Source organism: Pan troglodytes, chromosome 17, assembly GCF_028858775.2.
Source record: "Pan troglodytes isolate AG18354 chromosome 17, NHGRI_mPanTro3-v2.0_pri, whole genome shotgun sequence".
Lineage (NCBI taxonomy): Eukaryota > Metazoa > Chordata > Mammalia > Primates > Hominidae > Pan > Pan troglodytes.
Genome location: NC_072415.2, coordinates 66,500,672 through 66,513,691, shown reverse-complemented (window position 1 = coordinate 66,513,691; position 13,020 = coordinate 66,500,672). Strand labels below are relative to the sequence as shown.

The following is a 13,020-nucleotide window of genomic DNA, read 5'->3' as shown; positions in this document are numbered from 1 at the left end:
GATCCCCAACTTAGATTTTCATTCCAGAGTTTTTAAAATGCAAGTTTAAAATAAGATTTCATCTAGACACAGAACTACATTTTGTGGCACTTTTGTAGCTCAGACCTTGAAAAATAGACCAGAATACCATATTTTATTAGAGACCAGTTTTCTTTATCCACCATATCTCAAATGAAAGTACCAAGTTAGACTACCTGTACCTAATAATAATCATGATGATGAAAAATAATAGTAATAATAAAAAGACCATAATAATAATAATAATAAACACTGTGTATTCATTTATCACACACACATTTATTGGGTACCTACTTTGTGTGGGATATTATTCCAGGTTCTAAGAATGTAAAAATGATTTAGAAGCAAACCTATATTCTCAAGAATCTCATAGTTTCTGAAATAAGCTTCTTTCTAGTGAATTGTACAAGTTTCCTCATCTAGTTTTCTAGTTTTCTCCCAAAGGACCAGCTGAATACAAAAGACTTAGAAAACAAGGAAGTTGATTATATCCTTTGTTGTTTTTTCTTGAGTCCAAGCCTATGGAACCCGCTAAAAGAATATGATACTATTGTCTTACCATATTTGAGCTAGATGCTTTGCTCACACTGGTCTTTCTCCCCAGAGGAGAGGAGAACATTGGCATTTCTCTCTTCCTTTCCCAAGGCTGGGGATGGGATTCTTGGATAAGAATGAGAGGATACCATAACTTCTTATTCCTGGGATCAATTCTATTAGTGTTGTCACTGGGAAAAAACAAACCACACAGCCCAACCCTTTCAGATACGCGTCCTAAATTCTCAACACAATGCTCGTCACACACCAATGTTTGTTGATGGAACAACTGACAATTCAGGGATGACAGACATGGAGCTAGAGCGTCTTAGAAAACAGTTCTATGTGTCAGAGTACTCTAGTATAGTTTCAAAATAAGACAGAATCAAACAACAAATATAAACATATGCCCATAATGTATGTGTTCAAAACTAGTAAATCCTAGAATATGCATGTAGGAAGATGGAAGAAAAAGATTGTATATTTGGGGAAACACTGCAGAAATGGGCCCTCTGTGTAGATTCTGAGTCATTGCCTTTTCTTTTTATTTTTCTGTAGGGGATCTTGCAGACTGAGGTGTATATGGTTTATATGGCTCAGGCTGAACTCGAAGGGCCAACATTTGGGTTCTGTTTGAATAACTATCAAATTGCTGTTGAGTACTGAATAATCTTGTGATTTACCAACTCATAGTGGATACAAAAAAATTACTTCTAACATATGGCCACACATGTGAGGTATGTGTCCCTGTATCTAAATTTTATCTTCAATGAATCGGGATTTATTTTCTTTAGTCAAAAATCCATACTTCTAGTTAATGGGTACAAAAATACAGTTAGATATTAGGAATAAGTTCTAGTATTTGATAGTTCAGTAAGGAAGGTGTACTAAACAATCATTTATTATATATTTCAAAATAGCTAGAAGAGAAGAATTGTAGTGTTCCCAACACAAAGAAAAGATAAATATTTGAGGCGGTGGATATCCCAATTCCCCTGATATAACCATCACACATTGTATACATGTATCAAAATGTCACATGTACTCCCAAAATGTGTATAATGATTATATATCAATAAAAATTTTTTAAAAATCCATACTCCAAATGAGAGTAGATTAATCTATGGCAAATGCTTCCAGATGTATGTTAAATGATACTGAGCATAAAATCCATTACAAAACCTTGGTATAACTCCAACTAGTACACATTTGACAAAGAAGGTGAGGCAGAGGGTTGGGCAGCTACCCTCAAGTGACACATCTGTGAACTAACAGCTCATATCAGTTAGGAATGCTTCTAGCTTCCAGGAACAGAAAATCTGACTAACAGTGTCCTAGGCAATAAGTATTTAACTTTTGAAAATAACAAGAAATATGGCACCCCGGTCACCTGCACAAGGCGCGCGACGGCCCTTGCGAGTTCGCTCCTGTGGTCGTCGTTCCTCCCCGAAGTGTTCACAACGTCACCGGGGCGCAGGTGGGCCTGTCCTGTGAAGTGAGGGCTGTGCCTACCCCAGTCATCACGTGGAGAAAGGTCACGAAGTCCCCTGAGGGCACCCAAGCACTGGAGGAGCTGCCTGGGGACCATGTCAATATAGCTGTCCAAGTGCGAGGGGGCCCTTCTGACCATGAGGCCACGGCCTGGATTTTGATCAACCCCCTGCGAAAGGAGGATGAGGGTGTGTACCAGTGCCATGCAGCCAACATGGTGGGAGAGGCTGAGTCCCACAGCACAGTGACGGTTCTAGATCTGAGTAAATACAGGAGCTTCCACTTCCCAGCTCCCGATGACCGCATGTGATGGAGAAATGGTCTTAGAAACATTGATCATGGGATGATGGAAAAGTCAAATAACGGATCTTTGTGCTTCATGAAGAGTTGGAAAACCTGTGTGTGTAGATGACCCCTTTTGTGTGTTTTTAAAAATTAGATGCAAACTAGATTTGTATGCAGATGTAGTTTTTAGCAGGGCAAACAGTGAGAAACGGATTTGCATGTGGCTTTTTTATACTTTTGAAATGAATTGTTCCATGAGAAGTCTTTTTGTAATTACTCTCTTCCAGGGAGATCACAGAATGGCCTGTTTGCAATTTCTAAAGGGCTCGTGTCAGCTGTGACTCTTTACCTCATTTGTCTATGACCTATTAGTGGTGCTCTGTGACTTAGTGTGTGTTGTAGAAGGAGGGATGAGGGTCCCAGCTGTCCTCTGCCTGACTGTAACTTGCTGTGTGACCTGAACAGGTCCCTTCCCCTCTCTGGGCCCTGGTCCCTTCATCTGTGAGTATGGCATTTTAACTGGATGTTATCAATGTCCCTTTTAGCCCTGCCATCCTAGAGTAAGATGGCCTTTTGGGAAAATAACAGGAAGTGTGGTCTTAGTGTTCTTTCTAAAATGGTATTCCCTCAGAAACAAATTCCATTGCTTTACCCCAGTGTGTGGACAGCTGGCTGTAGCTCTTCTATTCCTAACTTTTTCCCTTTTAAGGAGATTTAGTTTTAGGTGGGATGCTTTACCAGACTCAGGAGCACCTTGGCTGGGTCTTTGGAGACTAGAGCATCCATTTGTTAGCCTAGCATTCTCTTTTTTAAAATTTTATTTTGAGACAGGGTCTCGCTCTATCACCCAGGCTGGAGTGCAGTGGCGTGATCATGGCTCACTGCAACCTCCACTTTCTGGGCTCAAGTGATCCTTCCACCTCAGCCTCCTGAGTAGCTGGGACCACAGGCATGCCCCACCACACCCAGCTATTTTTTTTTTTTTTTTTTTTTTGTAGAGACAGGGTCTCCCTATGTTGCCACCCAGGCTGGTCTCAAATTCCTATGCTCAAGTGATCCTCCTGCCTTGGCCTCCCAAAGTGCTGGGATTATAGGCATCAGCCACTGTGCTTGGCCTAGCCTGGCATTCTCTAAACAGGTGGTTAGAAGCGGTGGATACCAGGCTTCTGACGATCAAATTGTAAAAAAAGGGGTCAGGTGTTATCTCCAGACTGTGGAATTAGATTGTAGTAGAATATATTTTACCTACAAACATTTTGACCTCACCCAAGAGTAAGGCTCTCTTTTTTTTCTTTTTTAATGAAAAAAGAAAGGAGAATATTTGCTATCTTATCTTAAAAAAATAGATCCTTAGGTGATTACAATTTTAAAATAAGAATTGAGATCCCTTACTATGCACAGTCCTTTAAGTTCATAAAGCTTGATCCCAACTCTGGGAGATGGGGCAGGACAGGTGTTAATGTCCCTGCCTTTAGCAGATGAAGAAACCAGGCTCTGAGAGGAGAGGCTACTTGCCCAAGGCCTGAAGGCCTCTGAAAGAGGAGCAGAGCTCAGGGCACCTGGCCCTCCTTGGTCCCCTCTCTACTCCACGGTGCTGCTACTCAGGGTCATCTCAAAACTATGTAAAGGCAGATGTTGCCAATCCACAGGCTTCAGGGACTCTTATCAAGACTCATCCCAACTTTTAAGGCACACTTTCATACCACTCACATTGTGCATTACATTTTGGAGTCCTTGTTGGAAGTGAACTTTCCGCCTGTAAGCCTGCCATTCCATATCTAAAATATTGGGATGGCATCACCTTCTGTACTATGCAGCAGAAGGAGACTGGCCTGGGATTCTGGAAACATGAGATCCATTTGCATATTAATCCCCGGCTCACTGTGTGACCCTGAGCAAGTCTCCTTCACTTTCTGTGCTTCAGTGTCCTTATTTGAGTAAAAAGGGAATAAAACTAGAAAAATAAAAATAAAAATAAAAAAAAGAAAATAACAAGAAATACGCAGGTAGGCACTGTTAGGTTGGTGCAATGGCTCAGCAATGTCTTTCAAATTTTTCAAAGCCTTGTCACTCCATCCTCAGTGTATTGTTTTTTATTTGTTTTATTGTTTTTGCTTTGTGGGTTTTTTTTGTTTTTTTTTTTGTTTTGTTTTGTTTTGTTTTCCCTCATGGTTATCACCTCATGTTTGCAATATGGCTTCCTCAGCTCCAGGCGTCTCATGCTCATGCCAGTATCCTACATAGAAACTGGGAGCCAAAGGCTAAAAATCTTATCTTCTGAAACTCCATCTTTTTAGACAGTCAGGGGAGCCTTGAGAATTCTCTCCTTTATTTCTTATTGGCCATAATGGGATCACACATCACCCTACACCAGTCACTGGGCCAGGGGAATGGGATTATCATGAATTGTTAGAGCAGTCATAATTTACTCCCTGACACTGGGAAAGGCCCACCTTTTCTGGGATCTGGGGATATCTGCTTGCTACCTGAACTCTCTCTCGGATTTCTGTGGTCAGGGAAGAAGATCATGGTCAGTGTCTGTCCAGAGCCTGTAGATGTGGAAGGAGCTGACAGAAGCAGTATAGAGACTAAGGCAGTGGGTTAGACCAAGGGCTATGGAGACAGAAGAGCCCAGACAGAATTCTGGATCTGCTATAGTTGAATTATCTGTAATAATACCTATCTCAAAGGGTTGTTATGAGAATGAAATGAGATAATGTGGCTGAAGCACTTAGCACAGAACCGGGTATGTGGTCAACGACTAATAAATGGGGACCTTTTTCATCCTCCTAGAGCTGCAGGTGCAGAATGGAGAACCCTCTGCTGCTACATGTAGATGAAACTTTGGGGCTCACTTCTGGAAAGAGCACTGGTTTTAGAGTCAGAAGACCAGGGTTGTAATCCTGACTCTGTCATTAACTTGCTAAGTTTAGTGCTTGTGACTAAGTCATTTCCCACTTCAAGGCCTCAGTTTCCTCAAATGTAAGGTGGGGATTAGGGCTGAGTGGTGTCCAAGTTCCATTTAGCTCTGACATTCTAATGTATTCTGATGTATTCAACGGTGGACTTTTTTTTTTTTTTTTTTTTTTTTTTTTTGAGACAGAGTCTTGCTCTGTCACCCAGGCTGGAGTGTAGTGACACAATTTCAGCTCACAGCAACCTCCGCCTCCTGGGATCAAGTGATTCTCCTGCCTCAGTCTCCCAAATATCTGGGATTACAGGCATGCACCATGATGCCCAGCTAATTTTTGTATTTTTTAGTAGAGATTGAGTTTTACCATGTTGGCCAGGCTTGAAATCCTGACCTCAGGTGATCAGCCCACCTCAGCCTCCCAAAGTGCTGGGATTACAGGCATGAGCCACCACGCCCAGCCTCAATAGTGACTTTTTGTTATACACAGTTAGTGACATGGATCCTGGGGGGATCTTCCGGGGCCACTTGCATCACACTCATTGCTGACCAGTGACTTCCTATACTTTTGCAAATGGCACTGTTAGCCGTTGTCTACATGAAGGTGGAACATAATTTAGGGGCTCGTGCTCTCCCTGTGATTCATATGGGATCTGCAGTTCCAGTTTGTCACTTAAAACAGCCACCAGAATAAGTCTGATGCTGCCTCACTGCTAAAATGGAGAGCAACCTCATCTAAAAGTGACTCCCTGGATCCGAAATCCCAAGAAGCCTTCTCTGTCCTGCTTCCCGGAAAGACTTGATGTACATTTGGAGCCCAACTGGATGTTCAGAAACGTTCTGAGTTAACTTTTTACTTCTTTAGTTTCAATAAAAACAAGGCAAATGCATAATTAGCATTTTAACAATAAATAAATTAGAACTTGTGATTGCTGTAACAATATACACTGTTAGAAGAGGAATTGAAGAACGTCTCTAAAAATAAAGGCAAAATCATAAACATGCTCTCTTTTCTTTCTGGAAATCAGAAACACACCAATGGTTTTATGACAAAGGAGGAATAATGAAAGGAACTGAAAACTTTTCTTCCCACCTAACAGTGGGAAGGTAGTTGTGTGGAGTTGGATGGGGAACAGTTGTATCCAAAACAATAAACTTGCCCTAAAAGGCTTGATTATTATTTCCACTTAAAAAAAGCAACAACAAGGATAAATATAAAACTGATGTTAGGAGATTTTAAAAAGCTGCAACCTATGAAAACTAAGTAGGCTTTTGCAAAATACTGTTCCAATCAACAGAATTGTTCCCTTCAGAAAAACTGTCGGATGCTCCCCACACTCCATCCTGGCACAGCCTGGAAATTGTCTTTCTTCCTGTGGGACATGGAGCTGTTCAAACGCTTCATAAAGTCTGTCATGCCCTAGAAAATTCTGAGTATCATCGTGGAATAATCAGCCTCAGATTTAGTGTTACAAATGTTTCAGGGCCTGTTGCAATTCAGGGAAATTTGGGGCTCGTGGGGAAAGGCTGGCGAGTCCATGCTCAGACAAAGTGTTCCCCACGAGTAGAAGTCCATTGGAAGGGAGTGGCCCATGGTTCACAGCTTTGCATTGGCTTAGACTTAGATTTAACTGTATAACACAGGGACAGGGGCAAGGAGTATCCTGCGTTTTGAGTTTTTCTAAATTGCTTTGTGGTGATGAATCCTGAGACCTGTATGTCTTAGGAAACAAACTAATGAATGCACAAGCACAAGAAGAATTCTATGAAGGGAAATGATCCATATTCTGAAAAGTATTCTTCTATGTTTAATATTTTGTAGGAGAAAATGGATCTGGAAGAGAGATACTGAAAGAATCTTAAAATTTGGATATGCACATGAGTACACATGCAAACTCTTGAATTTTAACTCCCTTGTCTCCTTTTGGGGTGACTATGGTAACAACATTTATCTGGTAATGAACTTAATGAACTTCTCCTCTTCTCTCCACCCCTACCCTCTGAGCCCTGGCCCCCACTTTGGGAGGAGCTTTAAGAACATGACTGTGTTTAATTAAAATCTGTGGAAGAACATATACTTGAGTATATGAAGGGTCCCTATGGACTGGGGGAAACTAACGTTGGGTAAAAAAAAGTAGAAGAAAATTTGTAATAACAAAAGCTCCCAAGGTAAGAAATAAGCTAGGGCCCTAGGAGCAGCTTAGAGGACTGGGGAAGGACAAGCAGGGCTCCCTCAGGCCAAAGCTCATTAAATAGAAACGGAGCTGAGGGAAGAAGAAAGTGAAAGAATGGGAAAGGCAGACGGGCTGTACGTTCACAGGGCTTTGCAACCAGCTCATAGCATTTGGAAGCTGATCACAGAAATTTAGAGCTGGAAGGGAGCTTAAAGATCACCAAGTTCAACCTCTTCACTTTGCAGATGAGGAAACAAAGAGGAGTGCTTTGCCTAAGGTCCTGGCTACATCAGAGGAGAAGCAGAGCTGGGGTCCAGGACGTCCCACTGTCAGGCTGGAAGTGCCCCAACACTGGGCAGGCAGTGACCCATTTGCTTATAGATTCGAACTTTTGTGCTCCCTGAAATTTCACTAGGAAATGATAAAGAAAATTTAGGAAAACAGAGTTTAAAAATAACTTAAAAAGTGACAAGGGAATAATAACACAGGTTATGGTGTAAAGCCAGGGTTTTTAAATGCCAGATGTATACTACAACCACCGAGGAAGCTTGCAAATAAATACCATGATAAGCCTCCACATCAGACTAATTTACTGAGAGTCAATGTAAGTGAAGCTCTGACACGGATCATTATAAAAAGCTCCCAGACAATCTTAATGTGCGGCCAGAATTGGCATAAAAGATTTCAGTTTGGAGACCAGCCTGACCAACATGGTGAAACCCCGTCTCTACTAAAAATATAAAAATTAGCTGGGCCTGGTGGTGCATGCCTGTAATCTCAGCTACTCAGGAGGCTGAGGCAGGAGAATCACTTGAACCCGGGAGGCAGAAGTTGCAGTGAGCTGAGATAGTGCCACTGCACTCCAGCCTGGGCCACAGAGCGAGACTCTGACTCCGTCTGAAAAAAAAAAAAAAAAAAAAAGATCTCAGTTTGAATTCCGCTATTGGCTGTGTAACTTGAGTCAAGTTACTTAACATCTCTGAGACTTGTTTTTCTCATGTGTGAAATGGAGCCAATAATATCTGCTTTCTAAGGTTGTTGAGAGAATAGATGAGATAAAGCATATGTCCTGTCTGGCACAAAGTAGGTACTTGTTATTAAATGTTTCCTGTATGAGAACTTCAATCTCAGTGATTATAATTGGCGACTCGGTTTTTATTCTGTAAGCTATAATTAGTGAGTTTCCTCTCCTATTGTGTTCCTAACTATCTGAGCACATTCTCAGCAATCCTCACCTAAAATTCAAGAATCGTTCTCAATTTTCAAAATAAGGTAAAGGGGAAGAGTGTGTAGCCACTGAGAAAGTCATACATAATTCACTGACAAGGCTACTTCTCCAGGGATTCTGGTAGGCTGCCTGGAGGAGGCAAGGCTACTGGCTGGTGTTAGGGATAGTGCGAGGCTTCCGAGAGTGTGACCACATGGTTGGTGATACGGAAATACAACCTTAAATGACATCGAGTCACGTATTGAGACAATCATTGCTTTTCTAATCTTCTTTCAGTGCTTCTGCTGGTATTAAGGACATTTCACTTGATAATATCACTATTTAACAGGACATAATCTCAGAACCTTCTTACTTAGAACTTAACATTGTATCACTTTCATTCTGTTTATGCTTATGGTGCCTTTTATTTATTGCAAGTGGTACTGGTTTTCCATTATAGTAGTAAATTTCTGTAAGGAAAAAATATGCCAACTTCAAGACTTTTAAGTAAAACTAGGTAGGAGGGAGCAGATACAGCAAAATTTATGATGTCATATTCCTGGGTTTTGGATTCCTGGGTTCTCTTTTTGGATCACCTATGAGACCTTAGGCTGGAACAATAACACATCCTTCCTTGGCCTCAGTTTCCTCCACCCTAAAATAAAAGTGTTACGACTTGACAATGCCTAAGATTGCTTCCAGTTTAAGCGCACCTGATAGTCAAATCCAACACAGCTTGGTGTTTTAAGGATTGTCTCGCTCATCAAAGATACATAGAAACCCCATTTTAAAAAAAGAAAATGGTGGGAAGGAAGTTAAAATTTTCTCTCTTTGTTCCTATCCCCAGAAGAAGTTGTGGGTTACTGGTTCTAAATAAAGCCATTCTTTACTGGGACCTATGCTTGTCTGCGAGAGTCCTCTTCTCTTGCTGATAACCCACATTCACTAATTTTAAAGATTGTTATGAGCTGGGCAATTGCATGCATTCAGGTGTAATGCCCAAGCCAGGTGGTTCTTTTGTGAATCTCCCAGATCATTCCATCTATAAGTTATTGCTAGGTTGTGTATTCCCCTCTTTTTAGCACTCCTGAAAAATCTGAAACACAGGACAGTTTCTCCCCACTACAGAGTCGTAGTAAAATGTGAATTGGTATAAAACAGCATTCATCTGGTGGTTTGGACACAAAGTTGGCAACAGCACTCTGCCCATTGTCACCAGATTCCTACCTGCGTGAGTGTTGGTCCATAGCACACAGATGCTGAAGGTGGAGGGGTGCGGTACGGGGGCATGAGGGATGGTGGAAGACTTTCTGTCATTCCCTGAGGTTGAGAAGGGCAGGGACTGGGACGAGGCCAGCAAGGTGCCCCGGGGTGCCAACTTCAAGGAGGCACTCACAGGTTCCTACAGGTGTTTTCCTCAGTCCTGGCTCTCTGCAAACTGCTTGTTCATGGGCTGCTGAACAAACAGTTTAGAGTGATCTCAGCCTACAGCTTCTCTCCACACTGTGCTGGGTGATAGAGTACTACTAAGTCATTTACTAATTTATTACGCACGTCAGCCTTCACCACGTGGCTGCATGGTTATTTTCAGTTTTCAGTAAGCTTCCCTCCTCCACCTCTTTAAAGTCTCCTTTTTCAGTGCCCACTCCTGCACCATCCATTTGGCTGTGGTTTGTTTCTCAGATAAGAATGTAAATGAACTCTGACAATAAGGGTTGTAAAGATTCAAATTCAGCCAGATCTTCTCAATGTCCTGAGTCCCAGGAATGGTCCTAGACCCTTTCTTGTGCATTATCTGATCTAATTCTTTCTAATACTATTACACCAACATCAGCAAAGGAGAAACTGAGGCTCCGAAAATGACCTAGTTTGCCCTCATGTAATAATGGGTTTCTGAAACTAGTGATTTTACATGGCCTCATTCTGCAGAGAGTTTTTTGTTTGTTTGTTCGTTTTTGAGTTTTCTAATAGAGGAGAAATAGTGGGGGCATTTTCCTGAAAGTCAAAGTATTTGGAATGAATTGCAGCTTCCCTTGATTAGGGATGGAAAATACTGCTTGACTAGATACTGTAATTCTTTTGGTTATAAGTGTTTCAAAGAATAAGGAAGAGAGAGGTGGATGCCTCAATGAGAGTTGATTCTAAGGCAGGAGATCCATGGGCCGTGTGACTTTAGGTATCTTCATAAAGGGAAGGGCGGAGGGGCTTGGGTATAAAGCTACAGGCAGACATTCATGAATCTTATTCAATGAAATGACCTAGCAATGGTAGGCAGCTCTGGGCATGAGAATAAATTGTTTGGAAGTGTGAGAAAATTTTGTGTTATGAAATATAGAGGTTGTCAGCAATTGAAATAGAGAGGTTGTCAGCAATTCATAAATTCATATATGACTTCATGCACTCATTTGAACATACTTAGTGAGCAGCTACTAAGTGCCAGATGTTATTCTTGTCATGAGAGGCTATAGTGGCAAACCATCAGACAAGAGCTTGGCTCTCTGGAAGCTGTAGACTGAGATCACTCCAACATTTAAAAGTTGAGCAGAGAAGGGGGAATGAGTAAGGAGACCAGGAAAGAAAATGACCAGTTATGTGGCTGGAAAATTAGGAAGGAGTGGTTTTAGGTAAGCCTAGAGAAGAGTGTTCCCAGACAAGGAACAACAAGGCCACCAGCCGTGATTTAGGGGACATGAAATTAAGGACAGGGAACTCCACCCCTGCACCCTGACAAATTGCAACATTTCCTTTTCATCCCTTTCTCACAAGGCTCTATTGTAACATCATTCACATCTTGACAGGGTAAATGACACACACGACAATAAGAAAGCATGTAGACATAAATACCTATGTTTGCAAAAATGCTGGGCTCTTGCTGCATTCTTCTGGGAGGCCAGTCTTCTTGAATTTTCTGTGCCTTAAAGTGAAACATTTGAAGTTGTGTTCTTTTGTGGGGTCAATGCAGAGCTGAACACTATACATAAATGTGCAGCCCTATGAATATGGCACAGATTCCTGAAATGATGTATGTGTCTGCCAGGATCAACCATGGGCCTTGCCAGATCGTTGTGGGAGACGAGGTTCCAGAGAGTAGCCTGCCACACAGAGAAAAGCTGAAATGACAGCAGCCCCTTCAAAGGCAGGAAATTGAGAAAATGTTCCTCAGAAACGAATTTCCCCTTGTGCAATAATGACAATGTCAATATACCAACCCATTTGATCCTGAGAATAATTACAAGTAACATTTGTATAATCCTTGGAAGTTTATAAAGTGCTTCTATGGGTGTTATCATATTTATTTTATTTGAGCTTGGAGTGTGTGGACAGCTCAGATGAGGAGTGCTCAAGTCCTTGCGAGGCAGCTTGCTTAAGTCTGTCTGTCTCCTTTCCAAAGTGAAGCCATGGAAACTGTGGCAGCCCCATAGGATGTGGTGATGTCCTGCCTTTAAATGACTTGCTTCCTGGAATTCTTGGAAGTGAAAAATCAGGACTCTGAATCATGAGATTATGAGACATTTTCTAATTTCCTTTTTATATTTTAGAGTTTTCCATATTTTCTGTTACAAGCATGGACTACTTTTGTGATTTAAAAAAAGTTATTTAAAAAATTAGGGAAAGAAAGCTTCTGAAATGTACCCCAGTTGACAAGACTTGCATCCCAGGGCAAGGCTGACCAGCAGGATTGGCGGGCTGCTTTGACTGAGCTTCCTGAACCAGAAAAGTCATTGCGTTTTTGAATAGGGGCCATGGAGATCTTCTAGTCAACCCCTTAGCACAACAGTCAGTGTGCGGAGAAAATAACCAGCCAGAAACAGTGTCCTACTTCTTTAAAATAGATACTTGGAAAGCTTTAATGCCAGCAGAGCAAAGCCAAAGATATTGATTCTTTTAGCTCAAGTATGATGAATTCTGAACATGCTATTTTCTCTTTATTTATATTCTATTAAATAATATGAGCTCCTTAAAGAAAATGTGTTGAATTAAAATTAAAAATATATATACATTTTTTATGCACTAAATATGACCACAAAATTTATTTCCCCTAGTCTTTTTTAATGGAAGTAGGTGAATTTTTTTTTTTTCTTGCAGGTTCATTAGTTCAAGTGTGGTTGTCTGAAGTAATACCGCGCAGGGCTACCAGTCCTTTTACATTATGACTTCCTTGAGTTGAGTTTTCCTAATTTTAATTCTAATTTTAAAAGAAGGGCAAGTAGGTAAGCTATCACTTTTGCCTCTCCAAGACTTTCTTTTTCATTACTCAAAAAGATGAATTGGCTGGGTATAATACTCTTGGTTTACAACTTTGTCATATTCAAAATATATTAATCATTACCTCATTTTTTTTTTTTTTAGCATTTAGAAGAAAAATGTATGAGGCCAGCCTTTTATTTTATGTAAACTGA

The 13,020-nt window shown here is 41.1% G+C and overlaps 1 long non-coding RNA gene across 1 annotated transcript in view; it reads left to right on the top strand.

Moving 5' to 3' along the window:
* Positions 1-2,744: 2,744 nt before the first annotated feature.
* The window catches only part of LOC134808615 (uncharacterized), a 110,244-nt gene continuing 99,968 nt past the window's right edge, over positions 2,745-13,020 (top strand). The window contains exon 1 of the long non-coding RNA XR_010151950.1: positions 2,745-2,829. This is a non-coding gene — a long non-coding RNA (uncharacterized LOC134808615). The remainder of the gene's footprint in view (positions 2,830-13,020) is intronic.